A 13,868-nucleotide genomic window follows, 5' to 3' on the forward strand; every position below is an offset into this window, starting at 1 on the left:
TTTATATTAATGTATTATATTTTTTTAATTTTAGTATGTATTTTTACTAATAGATTTTCTAAATTTTAAATAAACAAAAACATTTAAATAGAATAATATTAAAACTATTTAATATATTTTAAATAATAAAGTATTAAAATAAATTAACAACATATAAAATGAAAACATAAAAAATATACACCATATTAAATAAAAATTATTAATAAGTAAAATTAAATTATTTATTTGACAATTAAATATATAATTTTTTTCTAATTTGGAAAAATTAGAAAAAAAAATCATAAAAAAATAAAAACTATTATTTTTTTAAAAAATAAATAACTTTAATATTTAAAAAAAATTACAATTTCAAAATCCTAAAAACATAAAAAAAAGTTTTTAAAAAAACTTTTACAGTTGCAAAAGAAAAAAAAACATCAACTAACTCAAAAGTTATGACACCAATCAAACTTGCTAATTATTTAAAAACGACCTCCAATTCAATCATTGAAAAAAAAAGATATCCCTACGGTAAAGAAGCCCTTCTTTTTCTTCTCTTACAACCAAGAGCCACTCTTATAACTCTGGACTCGTTTACACTCGTACCTAAGGGTTGAATCACCGGTGGCACTTTCCACTTTCTTCCCTTCCTTGCCACGAAGCCTCGATTTCGGATTTCACCTTCGAAACGCTTGAAAGCGTTTGAAAGCGCGTGGGAGAAAATGTCATCCTTGTCGGAAATTAGAGAGGACGCGAGGTGAAGAGGGGTGAACTGCGCGTGGCCGCTGTTTGTCGCTATTTCGTGAGCGCTCACGAGAGCCTCGTTGCCGTTGGTCTTGTGGGTAAACTTATCGGGGATTCATGATTTTGCGAAGGACGAAAAGGTTTCGGAAAACGGCTTTTTTACCAAAAGGTAAAGTTCTATCTTATTTTTCTTCAATTGGTATGTCTTAAAAAAATTACCCAAGGTATAATTTATGATGTAGGCGTCGTAACACTTAATATAATTTCTTATTATTTTGGTTAATTTTTTTTATGACTTTAAAATTGTAAAGAATTTTTTTTATTTTATGAATTTAAAGTTGAAATTTTTTTTTATGATTTATGACTTTGAATCGTAAACCTATTTTTTTATTAATGTCCAAATTAATTTTTTTTCAAATTTATAATCTTTTTATGTTTTTTCTTTTTTTAAATTTTTTTATAAAATTATTTAAATGTATAATAAATAATATTAAGTTAACTTATTATTAATATATTTTTTATGATTTTATTTAATATGTTATTAATTTATCTTAATATTTTATTATTTATAACATACTATATATTTTTAATATTTTTTTATTTAAATATTTTTGTTTATTTAAAATTTAGATGATCTATTAATAAAAATAGATAATAAAAAAATTCAAAATAACATAATTAATACATTAATATAAAGCGCACAATATAAAATAAAAAAAAATAAAAAAAATACAAGTTATATTAATTATGTACTTATTTATATAACCATAAAAAGTATAAAATATTTTTATTAATAGATTATCTAAAATTTAAATAAACAAAAACATTTAAATAAAATAATATTAAAAATATATAACATGTTTTAAATAGTAAAACATTAAAATAAATTAATAACATATCAAATAAAATCATAAAAAATATACTAGTAAATAATTTAAGTTAATATTATATATTATAGATTTAAATAATTTTATAAAAAATTTTAAAAAAGGAAAAATACATAAAAGAAATACAAATTTGAAAAAAAAATTAAACATTAATAATAATAAAAGAATAAAAACAAAAACAGGTTTACGATTTTAAAGTTATAAAACCAAAAAAAATTACGACTTTAAAATTGTAAAAAAAATTAATTAAAGATATAAATAATTTTACGATTTTAGTTAAAAAAAAATAATAATAAGTATTACAATTTTTTTAATTTGGAAATCGTAACAGACTTATTTTTTGAATAATTTTTTAAAACATAATCCGATAAAAAATAACATAAAATTTTATCCGGTTTTGATAAAATAACCGTCTGAAAACAGAGACACAAGAAGCAAACTGATAGCAACCAAAAGAATTAGAAATGGTTGGAGTTTGTTGACCCAAGTGGTGTAAGAGTTTACGAGTATGAAGTGTTTTAGCGTGCAATTGAATAACTGAGGAAGAAGAACGGAACGTTAGCCAATTTATTAACTGAAAAAAGTTGTTCGCGGAAAGTTTGAGAGTTAAAGTTTCGTTGGGGATGTAGCAGAAGCTCCTAGAGACTTCCATCTTTTTTTATTTTTCGCAAAAGATGTTATGTGGTACAAAAATAAAAAATATATCCGTACCTTTAACACCCGACCGGCTTGTTGGTTAGTTTTTTGTCCACTCAGTGACATTAATTTATCTACATTTGCGTGAAGCAATGCGAGAGAATTAACAATTCTTTTATTATTTTTTTTTACGAAGGTGTTTATAAGTTGGTTGGTTCCGATTTAGATAAAAAAAAAAATGTACTGAATATATTTAATTGGTTTAGTCTAATTTAGGCTTTAGGAAGAAAAAAAAAATGATTCAAACCAACTAAGAATAGGTCCGTTTAATAGGAATAATTAGATTATGATAAAATAATAATTTATTATATTTTAAAGTTTTATAAGCACTTATTGTCTATTTTATATAAATTTTTAATTTTATATTAAAAAAATTAATGACTAATAATTTATATTATTTAATATTTAGTTTTGGCTAAATTATTTTTCATGCTCTTCAATTTGATAATTTTTAATTAGGTTGTTGAATTATTTTTTTCAATCGGATCCTTGATCAAACTTATAATTATTTTTAATTGAACCCTTTTATCTAATTGTTTAAGTCAATTGTGAGTTTGCAGCAAGGTTGTTCTGGGACCTGCCCAAGTTCTATGTCGGGACCAACCAAATGAAACAAGGAAGGGCAATGTTACTCTCATTCCCTTTCTTCATTTTCACACCCAAAAATTTTAATTATAATTTATCTTTACCTTTTTTTCTAATTAAGTGGTACATCATCAATTAAGTGATATTATATGAAACTAATAAAATATTATATAATCATATAACAATCGTGACTCACAATAAAAATTAAAATCAAACATAAAATATTTCAAATAATAAAATAAAAAAAATAGTTTAGGTAATAAAAAAAAAAGAACAAATTAGAGCAGCAATCTCTCGTGAGATTTGCTCTAATTACACATATATCTCTTTTTTTCCAGATTACACAAAACCCCTTAACTTATTCATTTCCATTACATGGCACCCCTCTTCCATAAACTCTGTTAAGTTTTAAGATCACACAATATGCACATGTGTTTTAAGAAAATTTTTTATCTTAAAAATGTGAATCTTCTTCCATCTTCTTTGTCAATTTTTTTTCTTGTGCTACAAGTGTGAAACTCCCAATCACGCCATTGTTAGCCTATGGTTGGTTGGGCCTGTGAGCACTTTTGTTGTCCGACTTGGATTGGTTGAGCGTCATGTGATTTAGGATGCAACAAAAGTGCAAAAGTGCTAATCAAGTCAAAATCATTTCAATCGAGAATTTCTTACAACAAAATTTGGCCTCAAATCTTGTAAACTTGAAAAGTCAAAGATAGCTTCAGAAACACTAAAAAATCCAGGACCAAAAGCAACAAAATTTTAAGAACCAATTTTTTGTTTTTATATAAAAAAAAATCAGAGAATATATTGCATATGGTCCGAGAGGTACCTCCAAAGTACAAGAAATCATTACCCATGAATTACATTCATATACTAGCAACCCCTCCCTCCACGAGACAAAACATTTACCACCACACATCACCTTCAACTGCCGGGTGTTCCTTTGTGCATGAGGCATATTATTTGTGCACCAAGTAATATTATGATATTTTGAGAATACTCCCATGTCATCTTTCCTTTTAATTTTTTAGTCATTCATTCATTCATTTTGTTGGTTTTATCGTGTTCTTTTATTCTCAGGAGGGGAGAAGTTTATTGTATCCGCTTTGGTCGAGGTGAAAGTCTTACAAAGGTACGTCGGTAAGTGATGGTTGTGATGGTGGTTGGTGTGGTTGCTAAAGGCAGAGGTAAGGTGTAACTTGTCTTTGATATTTTTTTTCTACGTTTAGAACTTACCAATTATGAATCTATAAGTTATATAATATTTATATATTGATAATCCGTAAGTTTTATATAACTTACAGATTAACAATCCGTAAGTACCAGTATGTTATTTACGGATTGTTAATCCGTAAGTTAATTGTTTTTTTTTTAAAAAAAAATTATTGTTTATTTTAAATCTAATCAGTATTATTATTTTAAATAAGTGTAGTTTAATAATTAATTTTTAAGTATTTGCTTTTATATTTTAGAATTGGTATTAATTGTAAAATAATTTAGACTTATAAGTTATTTGAGTCTCTGTGCTTTAAAATTGATTGTTTTTAGTGCTTATAATTTGATGAATTACAATTAAGTTCAATAATATTATTTATTTTAGTATATATGGTTAGGTTATCAATTTTTATGTATTATATGATTATGAATTTTAAGTAGAAAACTTGATGTTATTGGTTTTTTTAATATATATGGTTATCAATTTTAATGTTTTATATTATTAAATGCAATAAAAAATTGTGTGATAGTATGTTTATGGTGTGGTTAGGGGTCGTTTGTTTGTCATTGAAATTTTTGAATGTTTTGTTAAGATGGATGAAGACCAGTGGATGCATGACAGTATAATGTCTGAAGAAGTTGATATGAATGAACAAAATGAAGATGAAGCCGGTCTAAAATCAAAACATATTGACTGTTCTGATGTCTTCAGTACTTCTCAGGTATTAATGTGATTTTTTGTTGTTAAAGTAAGTTAATGAAAGGAGTGGTCAGTATAGGGCCAAGAAGAAAGATTTGGTAAGAACAGATACTAACAGTAGAAAATGTGGGTGTCCCTTTAAGCTGCGTGGGAAACTAGTGGTTGGAGGCCAAAGATGGATGGTGAAGTCAATGTGGGAGTGACAATCATGAATTGGTCAAGTCATTAGTTAGACATTCATACGCTAGTCGATTGACTAAGGATGAAAATATTATTATTACTAATATGACAAAGTCAATGGTGAAACCAAAAAATATTTTACTAACGTTGAAGGAGCACAATGTCAATAGTTATACAGCAATCAAGCAAATATACAATGCAAGAAGTGCATATTGTTCTTCCATAAGAGGTAGTGATACTAAAATGCAACAACTAATGAAACTTCTTGAACAGGATCAGTATATTCATTGGCATAGAGTAAAGGATGAAGATGTCGTACATGATATCTTTTGGTGTCATCCTGATGCAGTGAAGCTATGCAATGCCTGTAATTTGACAGTTCTCGTTGTGGATGTGTAATGAGAACTACTCATGGTCTTCCTTGTGCATGCAAGTTAGCTAGATATGTTGTCGATAGCATACCTTTGGGTGTAATCCATATGTTTTGACGAAGACTAAGTTTTTCAGACCAAGGGTTATCTGAGCCCGAAGCCAAAATAACCGAAGAGATGGAAACCATATCCAAGCGGTTTGAAGAACTTAATGTTTGTGGCAAAGTTACTCTAAAGAGCAAACTTCGGGAAATTGCCTACCCTACTCTAAACTCTATGTGTCATCCTCCAAAAAAGGTCAAAACAAAAGGTGTTCAAAAGAAACCGATGACCAAACATCAAAGATCAACAAAGGGTGATTCATCTTAATGGAAGTATGTTGATGTATTACATTCTATGCAAAATAGTAATTCTTCAGTCAAACGTAGTGCATAATCATTTGAGCAAGCAATTCCAAGAAGGACTATGTTGATGTTGGATCAATTTCATTCATGCAATCATGATTCCATTGAAAATATTGTTGATGTCAAAGTCGATGGTAACTGTGGATATCGTGCAATTGTAGTCTTATTAGGTATGGGTGAAGATTCAGGTCTTTGGTGCGCAACCATTTGCTTAAAGAACTTGTCAAATGGTCTAATGAGTATATCAATCTGCTTGGTGGCATAAACAAATTTGAGGAATTAAAGTGATCCATACTTGTTGATGAATTATTCACGGTATATAATTTTTGTTATGTTTTGTTGGATTACATTTTGTTTAAATAAATGTAATTATAACTGTTACATGCAGGTTACCATGGATAAGGGGATGAATATAACTGACATGGGATATGTGATTGCATCAAGGTATAATGTGATCCTTGTTTCTCTTTTTCTCCAACAAAGCATGATGTTTTTTTCCTCGTAGAAGTCAACCACCAACATATTTTTCTGTACATCGCGTAATATGTATCGGTCATGTATATGACTATCATTTTATTCAGGTAAATGCATGATCATTTTGTTTTTTTAATGTATTAAATTGTATTATAATAATTTGAATGTGTATGTTCATATGTAACAGGTATTTCTAAGATATCGCTGTCCCTTACTGCCACTAACTTTCTTATGGTCTACACATTGTCATCCTCAAGCAAAGCAGTGGCTAACACCATATATTAGTAGAATGCAACAGTACAGAAATTTGTTGATGTTGAAAATAGACTATGTTGATTTAAGTGAAGATTGAACATTTACTTACTTATGTAATTGTCATGTAATACAATAATATACATGTGTTTCATTGAATGTTCATATAATTATCTATTTTACTGAACTTTCAAAATGGTTTATGGTTACTATAATACCTAGGGTTTAGTGTTACGTGTGTTATTAGAGTTTATTGTTACTTGAATACGTGGTGTTTAGTATTACGTAACTAATTAGGGTTTAGTGTTATGTCACAAGTTAGGATTTAGTGTTACGTCACAAGTTATGGTTTACTAGTATGTTACAAATTAGGGTTTAAAGGGTGTTTTAATACTCATGGTTTGGTTGATTGTCACAAGTTAGGGTTTATTGTTAATTCAAAACGTAGGGTTTATTGTTACGTGACTAATATAGGGTTTACGGTTTAACTCACGACCTAGGGTCTAGGGTTTTAAGAGTTATTAAATAATAAACATTGTGTAGTTAAGAAAATAAATAAAAAAGTTCTCAAATAAAACTAAATAATAAACATTGTCTAATTATATTGCATACAAAAATCATATAAAACCTAATAAATTCTAAAGGTCTTCATCTGCATCTTCCATACGCCACCTTCGTCGCAATTGCACATATACATTGCGTTCTGCAATCACACCTTTGGCGATCCTTAGGCAGTCTTCCATGACACTGAATGCTTTTGTACCTTTTGTCACTATCCTTAGGTTGAGCAGCAGTTTCAATCTTCCAGTTATTGCTTGGCAAGCCTCCTATGACATTGACGACAACGAAAAAGGTTTATACATATTGCATGTTTAAATAAAATGAATAACAGAGTAAGTTGAATATATATGTTACCACTGCATGTCAAGGCTGCTTTACATGAGTAGGTGCAATTGCAAGTGCTTCGTCCATAGCTACTGCCGCCACCGGGTGTTGAGGAATATCTAGTTCAACAAATGTGTCATCATGCATGAGAGGTGAATGTCTAGGTGGATCCCCAGGCTATGCCGGACTGGTGAAGGGATGAGAAATCATGTAGAACCACTCCATGTAGTTTGTTGCACACTATCCAAGCACAACACATATCTGACCCATAGGTGCAATGTATTCAGAAAATTGAATCCATATATCATCAATATCTTCTATGCATAACGTTGACGCAGCAAGGTGTGGAGGAATGGTCTGCACATACCCAAACTGTGACACCTTCTACCCCACACATATATGTACTAATAATAAAAGAAATAGGAACGTAGAATTAATTAAAAGTTTTGAAACACATTTAAATAAAAGCATTTCAAAGGGTAAAAGGCTTATATTCACTTTTCTAACATCATAATAGAATTTGTCCAAATAAATAATAAAATCATCTCGGCTCAAAACAAGGCTGTCCAAGACTTCATGTAATTAATATAGAAACTTATATCCCAATGTCACATCCTATCAAAGCATTGTGTTCCAGCGTCCTCTGGCATGAGGTTCTCCATAGTCATCCACCTAATCATCTGCTCCCATGAACACAAAATTCGAGATCATCACAAGATCCAAACACAAATAGCACACGGGGAGTGAGTTATCATATTCCTAACTAATAGAGAGAAAGAAGACAACATAGATATGCATATCATATAAATGAAATATAACTTACTTAAACACAGTTCGTGTCATTCCACCACCTGTCGCGTAACACCACACCTCAACTCAGCACGCCTAATTTATTTTCACATCATTCACGTACTCAATGGTCAAACACAATATCACTCAACCAATCAATCAATATCAATCAATACACAAGCATTATGCAACAGATATACTAAGACTCAATCCTATATGCAATGTGGTATCATGTCAGTGAAAAACCTCGTCGGGCGCCTAGGAGTACACGACAAGACAAACCACACACTAGTAAGTCAAGTCACTCTCACTAGGTAAAATCATAGGGAGATCAGTCAGGGTCACGCTGTTTTGTGAGAATGCTCCAATCATGTGAGATCGGCACAGGCTTAAAGGAGCACTCAAATCGGGTGTATTTACCCCCAAGGCCTAGACTCCGAAGAGTCTGTCAAGACCTCTCTCTCGTGATTCAAGTCTAACCTAGAAAACATTTTAGCACACAGACTTTATCTATGAACTATACAAAACACACGACTCTTCAACTGTTCTCAAAATAATTTTATCTCGTTGCGCTTGTAATTAAACTCTTCGGGTCCCCACAGTGGTTTCTATCACAATACTCATCGCGCATTAATTCGTCGCCCTTAAAGGGTCTTATAGTCATGTGATTGTACGATTCATAGCTTACAACTCAGTGCACGCAACACCTCAATGCACATATATATTACAAGTCAATACATACTCACTTTATCACATACACTTGGTCTCAATCACAATGGTATAATCCCAATTTAACATGTTATCACACCTCATGAATTATATACACTTTACCTTTGAACTATGTAATACATACAACTACTTAATTGTTTTCAAAATCATTTTAACTCGTCGCACCTCAAAGTGATTAAACTCGTTGGGTTTTCACAGTGGATTTCATCACAATACTCGTCCCACAAAAATTCGTTGCCCTTAAAGGGTCTCACAATTGTGTGATTGCACAGTTCATAGCTCACAACTCAATACATACAATATCTCAATACATATGTATCTCACCATTCATCACAGGTTTAATTTGTCACTTACTCACAATTTGAATCATCATTTCATAATCTCAATATAAAAATTTATACAAAATGCTTCTCACAACATTGGGAGTAAAACCCCTCAAACAATTTCACACAATCATATTAAAATCAATGAATCAAAATCATAGGTCAAAAACACGAAAACACCAAGAGCACTCAAGTTTATCAACCAATTTGCATCAGAACATCAATTGGTTCGTCAAACACAACAATATTGTATTTACAATTATAAAGGAAAAATTATAATTCAATAAACATCCCAAAATAAACCCCAATTTAATCCTCCAAGGATCCCTACACATATTCACTCTAACCCCAATTGTGATAAACTCATCTCTTACCTCTAAACGAGCTCATGTGTATATTCCGGAAGCGATAACAGTATCTCTAGTGGTTTCCTAATATTTCTCAAGCTTTTCCTCTGGTTGCTCTACTAGGGTTTCCAAGCGTTAGAGAGAAGGATAAAAGATTGAAACTTTCATTCCATTGTCTGCCTGCGATGAGTGTTTCTCCATCGCCAAAGATTAATTTGAAAATCCCAATGATGAAGATGTGAGGAATTGAATTTCTAACATGTTTTCCAAATTTCACAAAGATCCAATGGTTAACGAGTCTGGAATCATAATTTTACTGGAACAGGTTTGAGTGTAGGCGAAAAAAGAAAGCTACGATGAGAAGAGAATTTATCTCACCTCAAACATTGTTTCACAAATTCCAACGGTGAGAAGTTTTGAAAATGAGTTCTGAACTTGGTGTTCAAATTTCACGATGATCTAACGGTTAACGAGTCCGGGATCGTCATTTTACTGAGACAAGTTTGAGTGTATGCAAGTAAAAGATAGGGTTTTGGGAGTAGAAGAAGAAAAAATGAAATTTGAGAGAAAGAGAAAGCGTAGAGATACATAATCAGCTTGAAAATTCACCTGATATGTCTCTATTTATAGTTATGATACTCTCAGCATATTATTTACTCTATTTATTTCTTTTTATTATTTTGTAAACATAAACTCTATTTTATTTCCTATAAAATGAATAAATAAAATATCTTTTTTTATATTTTCTTTCAAACCATTATTTTAATTAATAAATCTATTTCTCCTTATTTAATTAATAATAAAAACCTCATCATTTTTCTAAAACTCTATTTATTTTTAAATAAAAATCTTTTTTGATTTATTTTACGAAAAATTGGTTGTTACACAAACTATCTATGACAACAGATGGACCCCATCGGATATGTCCAGAAAATAAAGAAATCAACTCGAATTCTCTAATTGCATGGTGGTCACCATAAGGAATCCAGCACACAGCATCAGACGTCAATCTATCCAAACGTTCCCGATACGTCGACACTAGTAATATCTTCCCAGACTTCCAACGACAGGCTCATGATTTTCTCTCATCATAATCTTCAGCAGCAATAGACTTAACAACACAAGGAAAATGTTCGTAGATCCAATGCTACACATATTTTGAAGAAAAAAAAACAATAGTCATCACAAAATACATAACAAAACTAAAAATTTAAATTCAATTATAATTACCTGTAAAAGTGTGATACATCCTACAAGTTGTCTGGCGCTGTTCTTGGACGCATCATTCAAATTGTTATACATATGGACTAAGGCGGCAACTCCCCATGCGTAGCTTCTACTCTAGGTGAGGTCACGAAAGGCACCCAAGAGTACCACATGCAAATGTGTGACACTCTTGTTACCAAAGAGTGTGCAACCTACTAGATGCAACAGATATGCTCGAGCTCCTACAGTCCAGTGTGCAACATCATTTGTTACGATAAAAGTCTCGCAAGCACGATAGCCGAACATATGCCCATGGCATTGTACTGTCTCAGCTCTTGCTTCATCTGCACTGACTTCAAGCAATTCAACTAACATCAACATGACTTTTTCCATATGAAGAGGCTCGAAGCTATGGAAGGCACATGTGATGGGCAGATGAAGCAACGATGTCACATCATTGAGGGTGATAGTCACTTCTCCTACAGGAAGATGGAAACTACTAGTTTCCTTATGTCACCTCTACGCAAAGGCTGATATAAGTCCCTGATCGCTAGTGTCCAAGGAACATGAGATCAGAAGACTTAATCCTACGGCAGCGACTAAGCCTTCGATCTCTGGAACAGGCCTACCAAATTTCTCAACCTTCCTTCCATATGAGGATAACTTCAACTAACGATGTCCCTGAAAATAAATATTTTAAATCATTTCAACAATAATAGCAAATACTTATGAAAATATTATTTAAAAATATAAATACATCTTCATTCCAAACGGTCACTGCAACATGATGAACATAGCCAATAAGAACCGATGTGTCGTGGGGCCTGTTGGGAAAACCCTCGGCATCAGGAACTACATCATCAACAACTGCTTCTTCAACATGTTCATGGACCTTATCAACTGCATGATCCAAGTGTTGAACATCCTCAGCAACTGGTGCAGCTTCTCGTTGCCTACATGCAGATGTTGTGGGCCTTTGCCGCTGGGGAGCTTCATCCAAATCAATATTTACTTCTCTCCCGAGGGCTCTTCCTATAACCCTACCTAAAGCCCGACTCAAACCTCTAATTATAACCATAATCTGCACATTTAAATAATCATAACAACTAAAGTCATCATTCAAACAATACTACAAACAATTACTATTTTATAATTCTTATATTTTTAAATTAATTTTTTATTACTTTTATAAATTCCTAATGTATATGGAATTATTTTTCCAAATATATAAACTTGACAACAATAATGAAGTAAATTTAAATTAATGACCAAAATGTAAGTACAATTTTGGTTTTCCTTTCTAACAAATGACTATTTCATTTTTTAACAATTTACTAACACAACTTTTAATTTTCTAAAACAAAACAAAATATTTTTTTATACTTGCAACCACTATTTATATAAATATTTAATACTATGAGTGTACTAAAATATACACCATTATATGAATAAAAAAAATAATTTACTTACATGCCAAATATAAATAAACTACTTACATTTTACAAATAAAGAAATAACAATAATATTTATACATTCATTTTTAAATAAACAAAATAGTTAAATTTTTTTAAAAAAAAAATTCAAAAAATAAATATAATTAATTATAAACATATAAAAAATGTACAACAATATTTTTTTCTTATAAATAAAATTTACAAGTAAATAATTTAATTCATTTTATTTATAAAAATTAATTATACTATTATTTTATTATTTAATAGAATAAAAAATAATTACTTAAATATACGGATTAATAATCTGTAAAACACAAATCCATAAGAGTTATATGGATTTTGAATCCAAACAACTCACACGCACCCATTAAAAACAAGATAAAGGAGGAGAAGCGTTTATCGCGACGATAAAAATGTGACGACAATGGTGGGGATTGGCTAAACGACGACAACGGACGCAAACTACGGTGGCGGCGCGATAGGAACCAGAAAAAGAAGGAGGAAGAATGAGACACAACACAAAGATGTCGTACAAAAACGAGGGAGAAGATAACGTTTTTAAAATTTAAGTGAAGGACATTTTTGTCACTTCACATATTTTGTTGGGTGCACAAGCATTTGTGTTGGGTGCACCCAGCAACACCCTCAATTGTCGCATGAACCACTATTTTATCAAACCCGCATCAGAGATATCCGCAAACCCATCAACAAACCCCACTTTTGAGATGATTAAAAAAAATAGATATGAAGAAATTAAACCAACTCTAAAAATAAGGTTAGGATTATGGTGCATGGTTGATCTGAAGTCGAAGTTGCGAGTGAAGATAAATGAGTATGTCAATCTTCACGATCCTCTCATAGTGTGTGGCCTAAACGCGCTACATGGACTTGGCCTTGCTGGAGAAGTCAAGGTAGTCGTACCCCACGACGACACAGGCGGCCATGACAAGCTCGCCATGGAGGCGAAAGGAGCCAACATAGTCGAGGAGAAAGAAAGGGAGAAACCAATGGAAGGGAAGGAGGCTGGAGGGTAGGAGATGAATCAAAAAGGTGAGAGAATGAGGTTATATTAAAGGACAATTTGATCATTCAATAATAAATTGAAACTATCACTTAACTCCTTCAGTTGAGAGGTGCCAAATAAATGGTTTCAAATGGAAAAAGTACATGTGTAATTAGTGAAAACATCAAGGTAAGTTGTTGTAATTTACTTTAAAAAAAACTATACTATAAATAAGAAAAACATATTTAAATAATAACAAAATCATAACTAAAGTACATGTAACAATGACTTGGGTCACCACCAATTAATTTTTACATATAATAAAAATAAGCCACAAATGTCAGAATCATTAACTTTATGCAAAAAATGAAATAAATCATGCAAATCAAACATTAAAAACATTTCCTCGTGACAAATAATTAAAGATTATATTTTAAAAAGAACCACAAAATTGCTTAATAATTAAAGATTATTTTTTTAAAAAAATATTGACACTCCTCGTGACAGAAATAATAAATCATACAGTAACTTAATTGTAATTTTCAGAACAAAACAGTTCCGTAACTTAAGAACTTCTACAAAGGAAATTTGGCCGTTGCTCTTGAATATAAACACGGAAAAACATTGGTTTCTGGTCTCCTA

At 31.0% G+C, this 13,868-nt stretch overlaps 1 long non-coding RNA gene across 2 annotated transcripts; it reads left to right on the forward strand.

Annotated features, from left to right (window-relative positions):
* The first annotated feature begins 486 nt into the window (after window positions 1-486).
* Window positions 487-6,655, forward strand: LOC114409672. Of its 2 annotated transcripts, XR_003666162.1 has the most exons (6): window positions 487-892; window positions 3,975-4,081; window positions 4,703-4,831; window positions 5,263-6,079; window positions 6,153-6,345; window positions 6,426-6,655. It is a non-coding gene; the product is annotated as an uncharacterized LOC114409672 (long non-coding RNA). The 2 variants fall into 2 exon arrangements; XR_003666163.1 differs by lacking the exon at window positions 5,263-6,079.
* Window positions 6,656-13,868: the final 7,213 nt, after the last annotated feature.

Source organism: Glycine soja, chromosome 4 (genome assembly GCF_004193775.1).
Source record: "Glycine soja cultivar W05 chromosome 4, ASM419377v2, whole genome shotgun sequence".
NCBI classification, from domain to species: Eukaryota; Viridiplantae; Streptophyta; class Magnoliopsida; order Fabales; family Fabaceae; genus Glycine; species Glycine soja.